The sequence below is a fragment of the Schistocerca piceifrons genome, chromosome 3 (genome assembly GCF_021461385.2).
Source record: "Schistocerca piceifrons isolate TAMUIC-IGC-003096 chromosome 3, iqSchPice1.1, whole genome shotgun sequence".
In the NCBI taxonomy this organism is placed as follows: Eukaryota; Metazoa; Arthropoda; class Insecta; order Orthoptera; family Acrididae; genus Schistocerca; species Schistocerca piceifrons.
Window position 1 is genome coordinate 100,507,496 of NC_060140.1, and position 14,385 is coordinate 100,521,880.

Consider the following 14,385-nt stretch of genomic DNA (forward strand, 5'->3'; position numbering starts at 1 on the left):
TTCCGGGTTGAAGCGCCTAGAGCCGCTCGGCCACCAGGGTCTATCGGACCTTATTTTCCGAATAGCCCACGTATCAACCTGAGCGATTGCCTTAATCGTAACTTTGTTCATTACGATGGTACTGGAACGCCGGAAGGAAAAAACAGCTGAGATGTTAGGGAAAGCACTGTCATGATGCTATCCAAAAGCCGGCAGCTGTGGCCGAGCGGTTCTAGGCGCTTCAGTCCGGAACCGTGCTGCTGTTACGGTCGCAGGTTCGAACCCTGCCTCGGGCATGGATGTGTGTGATGTTCTTAGGTTAGTTACGTTTAAGTAGTTCTTACCCGTGGTCTAGGGGTAGCGTCTGATTCATAATCGAAAACGTCTTCGGTGCCGGGTTCGATCCTCGCCACTGCCTAAATTTTGATAAATAATCAGCATTGGCGGCCGAAGACTTCCGGTATAAGAAGTCAGCCTCATTCTGCCAACGCCCTTGTCAAAAATGGCGGGGGTGCAGATAGAGGTTCAGGGCACTCTCTTGTCCTAGGGGTGGGAAATTGCCCTAAAGGCGGAAGAATCTGCAATGATCAACGACATGAGGATGCAGAAGGCAATGGAAACCACTGCATTAAAGACACGTAACGTGTATCCACAGGACATGTGGCCTGTAATTGAAGAAGTGTCATGATGATCTCTCCATTGGCAAAAGGTTCCGGAATAATCCCCCATTCGGATCTCCGGGAGGGGACTGCCAAGGGGGAGGTTACCATGAGAAAAAGATTGAATAATCATCGAAAGGATAACGTTCTACGAGTCGGGGCGTGGAATGTCAGAAGCTTGAACGTGGTAGGGAAACTAGGAAATCTGAAAAGGGAAATGCAAAGGCTCAATCTAGATATAGTAGGGGTCAGTGAAGTGAAGTGGAAGGAAGACAAGGATTTCTGGTCAGATGAGTATCGGGTAATATCAACAGCAGCAGAAAATGGTATAACAGGTGTAGGATTCGTTATGAATAGGAAGGTAGGGCAGAGGGTGTGTTACTGTGAACAGTTCAGTGACCGGGTTGCTCTAATCAGAATCGACAGCAGACCAAGACCGACAACGATAGTTCAGGTATACATGCCGACGTCGCAAGCTGAAGATGAACAGATAGAGAAAGTGTATGAGGATATTGAAAGGGTAATGCAGTATGTAAAGGGGGACGAAAATCTACTAGTCATGGGCGACTGGAATGCAGTTGTAGGGGAAGGAGTAGAAGAAAAGGTTACAGGAGAATATGGGCTTGGGACAAGGAATGAAAGAGGAGAAAGACTAATTGAGTTCTGTAACAAGTTTCAGCTAGTAATAGCGAATACCCTGTTCAAGAATCACAAGAGGAGGAGGTGTACTTGGAAAAGGCCGGGAGATACGGGAAGATTTCAATTAGATAACCTCATGGACAGACAGAGATTCCGAAATCAGATACTGGATTGTAAGGCGTACTCAGATCACAATATAGTAGTGATGAAGAGTAGGCTGAAGTTCAAGACATTAGTCAGGAAGAATCAATACGCAACGATGTGGGATACGGAAGTACTAAGGAATGACGAGATACGTTTGAAGTTCTCTAACGCTATAGATACAGCAATAAGGAATAGCGCAGTAGGCAGTACAGTTGAAGAGGAATGGACATCTCTAAAAAGGGCCATCACAGAAGTTGGGAAGGAAAACATAGGTACAAAGAAGGTAGCTGCGAAGAAACCATGGGTAACAGAAGAAATACTTCAGTTGATTGATGAAAGGATGAAGTACAAACATGTTCCGGGAAAATCAGGAATACAGAAATACAAGTCACTGAGGAATGAAATAAATAGGAAGTGCAGGGAAGCTAAGACGAAATGGCTGCAGGAAAAATGTGAAGACATCGATAAAAGATATGAATGTCGGAAGGACAGACTCAGCATACAGGAAAGTCAAAACAACCTTTGGTGACATTAAAAGCAACGGTGGTAACATTAAGAGTGCAACGGGAATTCCACTGTTAAATGCAGAGGAGAGAGCAGATAGGTGGAAAGAATACATTGAAAGCCTCTATGAGGGTGAAGATTTGTCTGATGTGATAGAAGAAGAAACAGGAGTCGATTTAGAAGAGATAGGGGATCCAGTATTAGAATCGGAATTTAAAAGAGCTTTGGAGGACTCACGGTCAAATAAGGCAGAAGGGATAGATAACATTCCATCAGAATTTCTAAAATCATTGGGGGAAGTGGCAACATAACGACTATTCACGTTGGTGTGTAGAATATATGAGTCTGGTGACATACCATCTGACTTCGGAAAAGCATCATCCACACAATTCAGAAGACGGCACGAGCTGACATGTGCGAGAATTATCGCACGATCAGCTTAACAGCTCATGCATCGATGCTGCTTACAAGAATAATATACAGAAGAATGGAAAAGAAAATTGAGAATGCGCTAGGTGACGATCAGTTTGGCTTTAGGAAAAGTAAAGGGACGAGAGAGGCAATTCTGACGTTACGGCTAATAATGGAAGCAAGGCTAAAGAAAAATCAAGACACTTTCATAGGATTTGTCGACCTGGAAAAAGCGTTCGACAATATAAAATGGTGCAAGCTGTTCGAGATTCTGAAAAAAGTAGGGGTAAGCTATAGGGAGAGACGGGTCATATACAATATGTACAACAACCAGGAGGGAATAATATGAGTGGACAATCAAGAACGAAGTGCTCGCATTAAGAAGGGTGTAAGACAAGGCTGTAGCCTTTCGCCCCTACTCTTCAATCCGTACATCGAGGAAGCAATGATGGAAATAAAAGAAAGGTTCAGGAGTGGAATTAAAATACAAGGTGAAAGGATATCAATGATACGATTCGCTGATGACATTGCTATCTTGAGTGAAAGTGAAGAAGAATTAAATGATCTGCTGAACGGAATGAACAGTCTAATGAGTACACAGTATGGTTTCAGAGTAAATCGGAGAAAGACGAAGGTAATGAGAAGTAGTTGAAATGAGAACAGCGAGAAACTAAACATCAGGATTGATGGTCACGAAGTCAATGAAGTTAAGGAATTCTGCTTCCTAGGCAGTAAAATAACCAATGACGGACGGAGCAAGGAGGACATCAAAAGCAGACTCGATATGGCAAAAAAGGCATTTCTGGCCAAGAGAAGTCTACTAATATCAAATACCGGCCTTAATCTGAGGAAGAACTTTCTGAGGATGTACGTCTGGAGTACAGCATTGTATGGTAGTGAAACATGGACTGTGGGAAAACCAGAACAGAAGAGAATCGAAGCATTTGAGATGTGGTGCTATAGACGAATGTTGAAAATTAGGTGGACTGATATGGCAAGGTATGAGGAGGTTCTACGCAGCATCGGAGAGGAAAGGAATATGTGGAAAACACTGATAAGGAGAAGGGACGGGATGATAGACATGAGGGAATGACTTCCATGGTACTAGAGGGAGCTGTAGAGAGCAAAAACTGTAGAGGAAGACAGAGATTGGAATACGTCAAGCAAATAATTGAGGACGTAGGTTGCAAGTGCTACTCTGAGATGAAGAGGTTAGCACAGGAAAGGAATTCGTGGCGGGCCGCATCAAACCAGTCAGTAGACTGATGACCAAAAAAAAAAAAAAAAAAAAAGTCTTGGGGACTCATGTCCTCATATGTTAAGTCCCATAGTGCTTAGAGCCATTTGAACCTTTTTGCTATCGAAAACTGTTGCTGAGGCAACTGTCGTATACTTTGGTCCATTGATCACGGAGATGCACGATTGCTGCAGAAATGTGTTCGGGTGAACAGACGTGCAACTGTTGGGCAGCTGATCACCCTGGTGAACCAAGGTGCTATCAACAGTGTCTCCTCAACACCGCTAAGCGAACGTTTCTCCTCATGGGACTCTGCAGCAGCCACCTGGTTCATGCAGCCACGCTGACTGGTCATCGCCGACGAAGGTTGCAAACAGCACGCCAGTGCAGCAGCTAGACACACACATAATGACGACAGATGGTCTTTTCAGATGACCTACGGCCGTCGGCGATTTCATCGTGAAAAGTCTGAAAGGAAACACCCAGCGACAATCGTCGGAAGGGTTCAGACTGTAGCCTTCTCCAGCGTTATGGTCTGGGGTATCTTCCATGGTATTTCCTGGACCGTGTCCTCATTCTGCGAGGCACACTCGATCAACGCAAGTGTGCATCTATCCTTAGCGACCGTGTATCCGGGCCTCGTCATGAAGTTTGTTCTTCCTCTGCACGATGGCATCTATCAACAAGACAACGTGCCACACAGCTTGCATTGTACGTGAATGATTGGAAGAACACTGAGATAATTTTATCGTACTCCTCTGGCAACCAGTCAATGCTCATCCCCCCGATTAAAACCCAGTCGACCATCTGTGGAGCCACCTCCATCAGGCTGTACGCGTCATGGGTCCTCAGTCGTAAAAGTTTGCCCACTTGGCCACGGCAGTGGATTCGACATGGTTCTGCATCGCTTTCGATACCTTCGAGAATTTCACCGACTGTTTTCATACACGTCCGCGATGCGAAAGGTGGTTTTTCACCCTTTCAACAAGTGGTCATATTAATGTAAGTATACCGTGTATTTTATATATTTTTATATTTTATATAAGTTCAATCTTCGGCCATCGCTATATGTGCACTTTCACGTCAGCCATATTCTCACCTGGCCATCATCTATTCGCCGCAGGTTTTCTGATACTCAGTCCAGGGATCGAAATACTGACAGTGGTGCCCAGTTACACAAATCACGCTTCCGGCAAAACATTTTTCACAACTTTTAAACATAAAATTTCCCCCATTGTCGACAATGGCTGCACTCTCGGCTGTCTCTCTATAAAACATCATCTCCAAGTGACCTGGTCGAGTGATTGGCTCACACAGTACATTAATACGTTAGTGACAATGGACCGTTAAATCGGTCTTTGCAGGTTCTCGAATAAAGAGATGTCTGTGAGACATTTAATGATTCAGTTTCTCCACTTTCTCTTGGCATACAATGTGTCAAATACACTGAAGAGCCAAAGAAACTAATGGTCCTGCCTAATATCGTGTAGGGCGCCCGCGAGCTCGCAAAAGTGCTACAACACGATGTGTCATGGTCTCAACTAATGCCTGAAGTACTGCTGGATGCCTCCACACCTTGAACCCTGCAGAGTAGTCCATAAATCCGTAAGACTAGGAGGGGGTGGAGATCTCTTCTGAACAGCACTTTGCAGTGTACCCCAGATACGATCAATAATGTTCATGTCTGTTGAGTTTTGTGGCCATAGAAAGTGTCTAAACTCAGAAAAGTGTTCCTGGAGCCACTTGTAGCAATTCCGGAGGTGTTAGGTATCGCTTTGCCCAACTCTGTCGAAATGCACAATGGGCGTGAATGGATGCAGGATGCTTACGGTCGTGCAAAGTCGTGTATAAACCCTCTGCCAGGCACTTTATAGTGAATAGTACAGTAATCACGTAATTGTAGATGTAGACGTATCAGGGGTCCCATAAACCTCCAACTGCACACCGTCCCACACCATTACAGAGCCTCCACCAGCTTGAACAGTCCCCTGCTGACATGCAGGGTCCATGGATTCATGAGGTTGCCGCCATTCCCGGACACGTCCATCCTCTTGATACAATTTAGAACGAGACCCGTCTGACCAGGCAACATGATTCCAGTCATCAACAGTCCAACCTCGGTGTTGACGGGCCCAGAAGAGGCGTAAAGCTCTGTGTCGTACAGTCATCAAGGGTACATGAGTGGACCTTCGGCTTCGAATGCCCATATGGATGATGTTTTGTTGAATGGTTCTCACACTGACACTTGTTGATGCTCCAGCATTGAAATATGCAGAAATTTGCGGAACGACTGCGCTCCTGTCACGTTGAACGATTCTCTTCAGTCGTTGTTGGTCCCGTTCTTACAGGATCTTTTTCCGGCAGCAGCAATGTCAGAGATATGATATTTTACCGGATTCCTGATTTTCGTGGCACACTCGTGCAATGGTCGTAAGGGAAAATTCCAACTTCATCGCTACCTAAGAGATGAAGTCTCCCACCGCCCGTGCACCGACTGCAACACCACGTTCAAACACACTTAAACCTTAATAAACCGTCATTGTAACAGCAGTAACCGATCTGTCAACTGCACCAGACACTTGTTGTTTTATATAGGCGTTGCCGACCGCAGCATCACATTCTGCCTGTTTCTCTGCATTTGAATACGCATGCCTATACCAGTTTCTTTGGCGCTTCAGTGCTATAACAAATTCTAAAAAAATTAAAATGTAGACTTCATGTGCAGAGAATCACTAAAGTCAGTGAAACATATCATGAGAAATAAGAAGCCAGTAAAGTGAGAGAAAAGCAGTTGTGGCAGTTTTATTAGACAGATTTAATTCTTCAGCGTGGCAGCGATGATGGCATCGGAGAGCCCGTGAGTAAATTAAACACAGCCGTACATCGTGGTGTGCCGTCCTATTTCCTCCCCCTACTGCCATTTATTTAACAGTCAGTCATGTATGTGGGTGTGTGCGTGTGTGAGACAGAGAAGAGGTAATTTACGGTAGTGCAGAGGCGAATGACTCAGCCAGCTTTTAGTGTTGCCGTTACGCCAGAAAGTCCTGACCAATAAAAACACTCCAACAACTAGTGAGCTGCGCTCTAAGCGACCTGCCTTAGCTCACTCGCTTGCCGGTTAAATCGGCGCTTGAGATACATAAAACACTTATCTACTATCTCTTCGTCTTGTTCTCCCACCACCAGCTTAACTGCCCCCCACCCCTTACCCACTTACATTTTATGCAGTTGCTCCCTGCTACAAGGTATTTTTTGTCCCTTCCAGCTGGTCGAAACATTCGCCGAATGTCGTGCGTCAACCGGGGCTAAAGTCGCTCAGACTTTCGTGACCCTACAAGCCGAGCTCGCTCCCTGGCTTAGGATAACAGCCGCAAAGTGGTGGCTGGGGTAGGGAGGGGAGGGGGGGGGGGGTGAATGGAGTAAACCGCTAAACTTGAATGTGGTGCTGCTCGCGAACGTTTTCATCAGCTCGGTTAGCTGCATTTGCTGGCTGCACCGCTTTTCTCTACAAACGATCGCGTAAGTATTACTCGAAGCATCACATCTCAACACGAAGAACAAATGCAACTTCTGTGGAAATACTGCATTTACTTTTCTGTAGTAATTTCACAGACGAGCCCTCATTAAATCAGACTACTGAGGTGTCAATATGTGACCGTGAGGAAGCAAGGAGACCATTTAAATTCTTTTGTCAGACTGTAACTAAGTTCCAGATAAGGATTCAATCACTTATCAGTCGTTTCCGATCGTGAACGCTCTTATGTATACGCCTGGGTGGTCAGAAGTTTTTTTGAAAGTTTCTAGCCGACGACATTTATTTATTTATTATCTAAACTTAACCTTGCGAAGACCTTCTTTGAAATTTAATCACGAATTCAATGTACTGATCGTTCGTTAGGCTCTATCCCGGCATGACGTAAGCATGATCGAAATCCACTGAGCTTATTACTTAAAAAGAACTGTAACATGAACTTAAGTACTGCTCATTATGGCCTGAAACAGAAGACTTTCACCCATAATGTGTAATTTCGTACAAATGATGTTCTATGCAGCTGTCCTGCACTCTCGTTCCACTAACTTATTCACTCTAAGAAAAATACGCATTCAGCATATTCAAAAGCAAAACAAACTTGGGCCAAATTAAAAATAAGGGAACCAACACTCAAAGTGAAAGAGGAATTGTGTTGCAAAATTACGAGAAAGAGGAATGCCTGATGACGAGATAGATGATTTGGCAGTCGATGTGGGTAGTACAGGAGATTTAGTATTACACTCAGAGTTTAAAAGAGTTTTAGAAGTTTTGCTATTAAATGAGACAGAAGGGATGCATAACATTCCTTCGTAATTCCTTCTTTTTCGAGTTGTTGATGAAAGTTTACGGTTTAGGTGGTTGGAGCTCATCAACAAACAAACTCAAAATGAACTTTCGAAATGCTCTCCTCTTGCTTCTAAACACGCTTAGTTTTGCAGTTTCGAAGACGCGTCGATGAAAACATGTAAACTCAAAACAAACGTTCTAAACGTCCTCCTCTTGCCTCTAAACACGCATGGTTTACTAGCTTCCGCGAAGTGTCAATTAAAAGTTTCAACATCCGGATGGTCCAATTGTTTGAGGTGCCCCAGAGATAATAAACCAGAGGACTGCGGTTGGTGGAACGTGGAGACCATGGAACTGAACTATCATGGTAGATACCAGCTAGTGCATGTCCAATGCTGAGACTCAGTTGTGCTCGACCTCTATCATGTATAGGCCACCTGATTCTTCATAAGTGCAGAGACACATCCTCTAGCAGGTCTTGAAGGGTGTTCTGAATAAGGTCACTGTAGGCATCACATGCGCTGGCAGGATGTATGGCCCAACCCGATATAGCTACAATTCCAACCCTCAATTAATCTTATACTGATGCTGACATCTAGCCTGTACTGTAGCATAAGGCTTGCGATCTGCCCATATGTGTTGGTGGTGAAAACTGGGTCCGGCACACAGTTTTAATCTGCCAGGAAGTTTCATATCAGCGCACACTCCGCTGCAGAGTGAAAATCTCATTCTGGAAACATCCCCAGGCTGTGGCTAAACCATGTCTCCACTATATCCTTCTTTCAGGAATACTACTCCTGCAAGGTTCGCAGGAGAGGTTCTGTAAAGTTTGGAAGGTAGGAGACGAGGTACTGGCGGAAGTAAAGCTGTAAGGAGGGGCGTGAGTCATGCTTGGGTAGCTCAGTTGGTAGAGCACTTGCCTGCGAAAGGCAATGGTCCTGAGTTCGAGTTTCGGTCCGGCACACAGTTTTAATCTGCCAGGAAGTTTCGTACCAGCGCACACTGCTTTGCAGAGTGAAAATCTCATTTTGGTTATATCATATCTTCCAAACATTGCCTCGTCTGCAAACAAAACTGAAAAGACAAACAATGAATAGGTGTTTGTGCAACAAACCGTCGGTCAAAGTTTTCTCATGGTGAGAAATCGGCAGGCATAAGGCCCTGCAGACGTTGAAAATTATACGGGTCCATGAGTCGCTCGTGATGTATTCTCCATGCCGAACTTCGGGTTTACCATATTCTAGGGCCGCTTGTCTTGCGCTGATACCAGCTTCTTCTTCGACAACCCGCAGAACATGGTCTTCCTGGTCAGGAGTACGAGCAACAGGTGGTCTTCATAGGTCAATAGTCGGAGGTTTGACGGATTTTCTCTCAGCAACGCGTTTATTCACAGCACCGAAAATAGGATACCACGGCTGCCTTCTGTCCGAGAACCCCGTCTGATAGGGAGTGCAGCTTCGTCTCCGATACCACTCGCTAGGCCGTATATAAAAATCGTGTCTGCCTGTTCACGAAATCAATATCCTACCTTGTTTGAACGGAGCTTTTCAGTTAACACGTACACAATGGACACGTTTAAGACAGACGAACGACGTACGTAAACATGTCTCCCTGGCAACACAACGGCGTCTCTGAAACAATGAGCGCCGGCCATGGTGGCCGAGCGGTTCTAGGCACTACAGTCTGGAACCGCACTACCGCTACGGTCGCAGTTCCGAATCCTGCCTCGGGCATGGATGTGTATGATGTCCTTAGGCTAGTTAGGTTTAAGTAGTTCTAAGTTCTAGGGGACTGATGACCTCAGAAGTTAAGTCCCATAGGGCTCAGAGCCATTTGAACCATTTTGTAAATGCTAACAGGGCCAGCGATAGTACAGCGACGTCTGCACAGACTTCCAACCGTTGCTTTAACTGTCATTTCAAAATTTGCTTCTTTTGCCAAAACAGAGATGAGTTTGTCTCGCCTCACTGAAACGTTGTGAAGACACAACTGCGAGAGAGTTCTGAAATGGTGGTTAATTAATTTCATCAAGTGAGAAACTGAGGAAGAGTATTTCGGGCAACACCTGTACTGTGCAATGGAAGCGTTCATGCATGAAAAACCCGAGCTCTTTTCCAAATTAAAGCTTTCCAAACAATGGCGCTCAACTACAACCAGGCTGTCCTATCACTCGAGACGCGGCCAAGTCGTTTTCCGAAACACACATGGGCTGCTCCCAGCACAGAGACACGCTCGCCACCTTCCTTGTGCAGCTGCTATAGCGTGCGTAGAATGTCGTGGCCGCTAGGTGCGCTGACGCCGACGCTGCACTGACGAGAGTGTCTCCCTCGACTTGAGTCGGAAGTTCTAGCGCTGGAGCGCTTCGCCCTCCTCTTGGCGGTGTGGTGAGTGGTGACATGGGGGTGTGGAGCGAGAGAGAGACAGTGGAAGAGGAGGAAAACGGAAGGCCTCATGTGACTGGCCCGGTGGTGGGTATTTTTTTTTTAAATAGAGAATAGCATAGTAGAAGGGACAGTAAGAGAAGCAGGAAACGAAAGACTCAATTGACAAGCCGGTTACTGAATGAGAGAGGAGAAGACAATAAGGAGAAGAGAGAGTGAAAGAGGAAGAAAGAAAGAGAAAGTAAAACGAAGGGCAAAGTGGCCAGTCGTCGACAAACCGACGGCGAGAAAGACACAGGCAGATTGTGGGGGCGGGAGAACCTAGGAAGCGAGCGGAGCGGTAGTAGGGCCCTAGGAGTCGACAGACACAGAGGGAGTGGAGGATGAGAACAAGGAGGGAAAGAAGAAGTAAGGAACGTCCATGTGGGCTTGGGCAGCCAGCAGGGAGGGGGGAGAAAGAATGGAAGGGGGAGACAGGAGAGGGGGGGGGGATGACTGGCGAAGAGGGATCATTGGACAAGGAGGTCAGGTCAATAGGTGGTGGCCAGGCAATGAAGGCAGGTAGCAAGCGAGAGGATTACAGGATTGGTGGAGTGACAGGAGTGGTGTTAAAAGGAAACGGTGGAGGAGCATACACGGTCGTGAAGGAGGGGGATACCAGCAAGCAGGTGAAGTTCTCGGGTAGGGGAACGGTAGGGGAAGCGGAAGGCAACCCAGAGAGCACGGTTCTGCACCGTCTGGAGTCGGTAGAGATGTGTGGGTGCGGCGTTGCCCCACACGACCGAATCGTATTCGAGGATGGGGCGGATCAGGGACGTGTAGAGGAGGATACCAAGATGCTGGGGAAGGGAAGAAGTAGGACTGATGAGGGAGTAGAGCTGGCCGATGCGCCCCAAGGCTTTCCGCCACATGTCCTCAATGTGGGGATGCCAGATGATGGCCCTGACCAGGGTGACCCCCCAGATATTTAGCAGTCCTGGGGTACCGAGGACAGTGACAGGGGGGGGGGGGTAATCGACGGGCCACCTGCGCTAACACATAATGAGCACCTGTGTCTTGACCAGGTTAAATGCTAGGCGCCGTTTTGTGGCATACTCGACTAGGGAGTCACTGGCAAGCTGAAGCTTTTGGCGGAGGAGGGCCTTGCTCCGGGAGCGATTATAGACCGCCGTGTCATCGGCATACAGGGCGAGATGCACCTGAGGGACGGTGGGCGTGTCGGCTGTGAAAAGACTGTATAAGACAGGCCCTAGGACGCTCCACTGCGGAACACACGCCCTGATGCCCCGACTGGTGGAGGTAACTCCCGGGATCCGGACATGGAAGGTGCGTCCTTCGAGATAAGTGGCGATGAGTCGGACTTTGGGAGGCGGAGTAGGCTAGGTATGCAGTTAGCTGAAGACAGCGGCAGTTGTGGGGGGTCGCTCGTAGCGCTGTAGCGGAAACGCCGAGCGCTGGACGGGAAGTGGCCGTTCTAAATTGAAGCCTAAGCTCCCTTGTTTTGTAAATATTATGTGAGGCCCATCCACGCTCACACTTGCACGGTGACCATTTCGTTTGTACCTAGAAATACTTCCGCCGAAAATGCAGCTACTTATTTCCACCTGGCTTGTTAACCCTTTGTGCGTCACATTTAGAAAAAAATTAGGGAATTTTTTTTTGTGACGAATATTTACTGTATATGTTGCACATATGCCATATCCATTGCAAAACTTCTTTTGAAGCTATTGATTAATAAATAAAATAATGATTCCAAATGGTATCATTAGAAATTACATAATAATTACTAGAAAAATGCATACATAACTGTATTGTAAATTTCCCTTGCCCTTGAGGAACTACGTAAAGTTGGTTCCATAACCAAGAATTTCAGTATACACAGAATAAAACTAAACACAACAGTTATTGTTCACTCACTAATGCAGTAGCACAACTCACGACACTTCTCTGTTCTGCACTTCAAACAAACGGCGAGTCATGAAAGCAAACGCCACTGTGATCTTTTGGCCAAACTTGGAACTACGTAAAGCGATGCCAAACGGTATCATTGAAGCATCGGGAAGCTCAAAACATCCAGGAATACTTAATGAAGCCATTTGGAATCGCAGACGCAGAAAGGGTTAACCATATGTAAATTTCAGAGAAGGGTCATGAGTTGCGAATTTCGAGTAAAACTTACACATTTTCCAGTTGCCATTTCAAAATTTGCTTCTTTTACCAAATCACTGATGAGTTTAAACCCTCTCTCCTCACTGACACGTTGTGAAGACACAACTGCGAGAGAATTCTGAAATGCTGGTTAATTAAGTTTATTAAGTGAGGAACTGAGGAAGAGTAAAATCAGAAGCTTATGAAAAAGCACATGCTCGCTACAAAAAATGTGTAATGCCTTCACATATGTTTTTTCCAAAACCCATAGCATTTCTCGTTTCACCAGCTATGGCCCTTAAAAATACATTCTTTCGCAGAAAGAGTCAGTAGTTACTAGAATAACACAATAGATAATGAAGTTAAACATAACAACGGTATAGTACAATACTCTCCTCTTTGTGAGCTGTCATTTGCTAAAGTCTCATTTCGATATCTGAAACCGTTTATGAAATATGAGGAATGTTGTGCACGTTTCACCCTGTCTTTATTGCTAGCGTAATGCGATCGCAAATGAGTGCACTAAATAGACCAGTTTTCTCGAGACTGGTGACACATAGATACCTCTACCCAAGTGTAAGGAAAAACTCAATATGTTAGCTAAATTACATACGTAACAACATACACTGAAGGATCAAAGAAACTGGTACACCTGCCTAATATCGTGTAGGGTGCCTGCAAGTACTCAGAAGTGCTGCAACAGAACATGGCATGGACTCCTCTAATGTCTGAAGTAGTGCTCGAGGGAATTGACACCATTAATCAAGCCAGGCCTACGTTGTAAGGCATCCCAGGTATGCTGAATAATGTACATGCCTGTGGAGTTTGATGGACAGCGGAAGTGTTTAAACTCAGAAGAGTGCTCCTGTAGACACTAGCAATTCTGGACGATTGGGGAGTCGCATTGTCCTGCTGGAATTGTCCAAGTCATTCGGAATGCACAGCGGACTTGAATGGTTACCAGGCAGAATGCTTACGTACGTGTCACCTGTCAGAGTCGTATCTAGACATATCACAGGTTTCACATCTCTCAAATTGTACATGCCCCACACCAGTAGAGAGCCTCCACCAGCTTGAACAGTCCCCTGGTGACATGCAGGATCCATGGATTCGTGAGGTTGTGTCCATAACGTACATGTCCATCCACTCGATACAATTTGAAACGGGACTCGCTCGACCAGGCAACATGTTTCCAATCATCAACTGTCCGAAGCCAGAGTTGACAGGCTAATGTGGGGCGTAAAACATTGTATTGTGGAGTCATCAAAGGTAAACGAGTGGGCGTTCGCATCCAAAACCCCATATTGATGATGTTTCGTGGAATGGTTCACTCCCTGACACTTGCTGATGGCCCAACATTGAAATCTCCAGCAATCTGTGGATGGGTTGCACTTCCGTCATGTTGAACGATGCTCTCCGGTCAACGTTGGTCCCGTTCTTGCAGGATCTTTTTCGGGCCGCAGCGACGTGGGAGATTTGATGTTTTACTGGATTCCTGATATTCACGGTACATTCGTGAAATGATCATGGGGGGAAAATCCTTACTTCATGGCTATCTTAGAGATGCTGCGTCCCACCGCTCGTGCGCCGACTATAACACCACGTTCGAACTCACTTAAATCTTGATGACCTGCCATTGTAGCAGCAGCAGACGATCTAACATCTATGCTAGGCACTTGTTTCCTTAAAATCGTTTCAGAAAGGCTGCAGGGTGGGCGCCTCAATTCAGTCATCGCTGAGCGGCCGGAAGGTGGAAACACTTATCGGCCTCCTCTACCGAACAAACGAATGATGCGCCCAGCACTATGGACGACAACTGGTCACTGCCCGTCGACCACCGTATCCTGCATGAGCTGCAACTCAAAGACTCCATCCCTGCCCGAGCCACCCTGCCTCCCGAATCACATTCGCACCACGAGACTCTCTGGTAAAGAGATTCTACACAAACAGCAATTCCACCAGAGG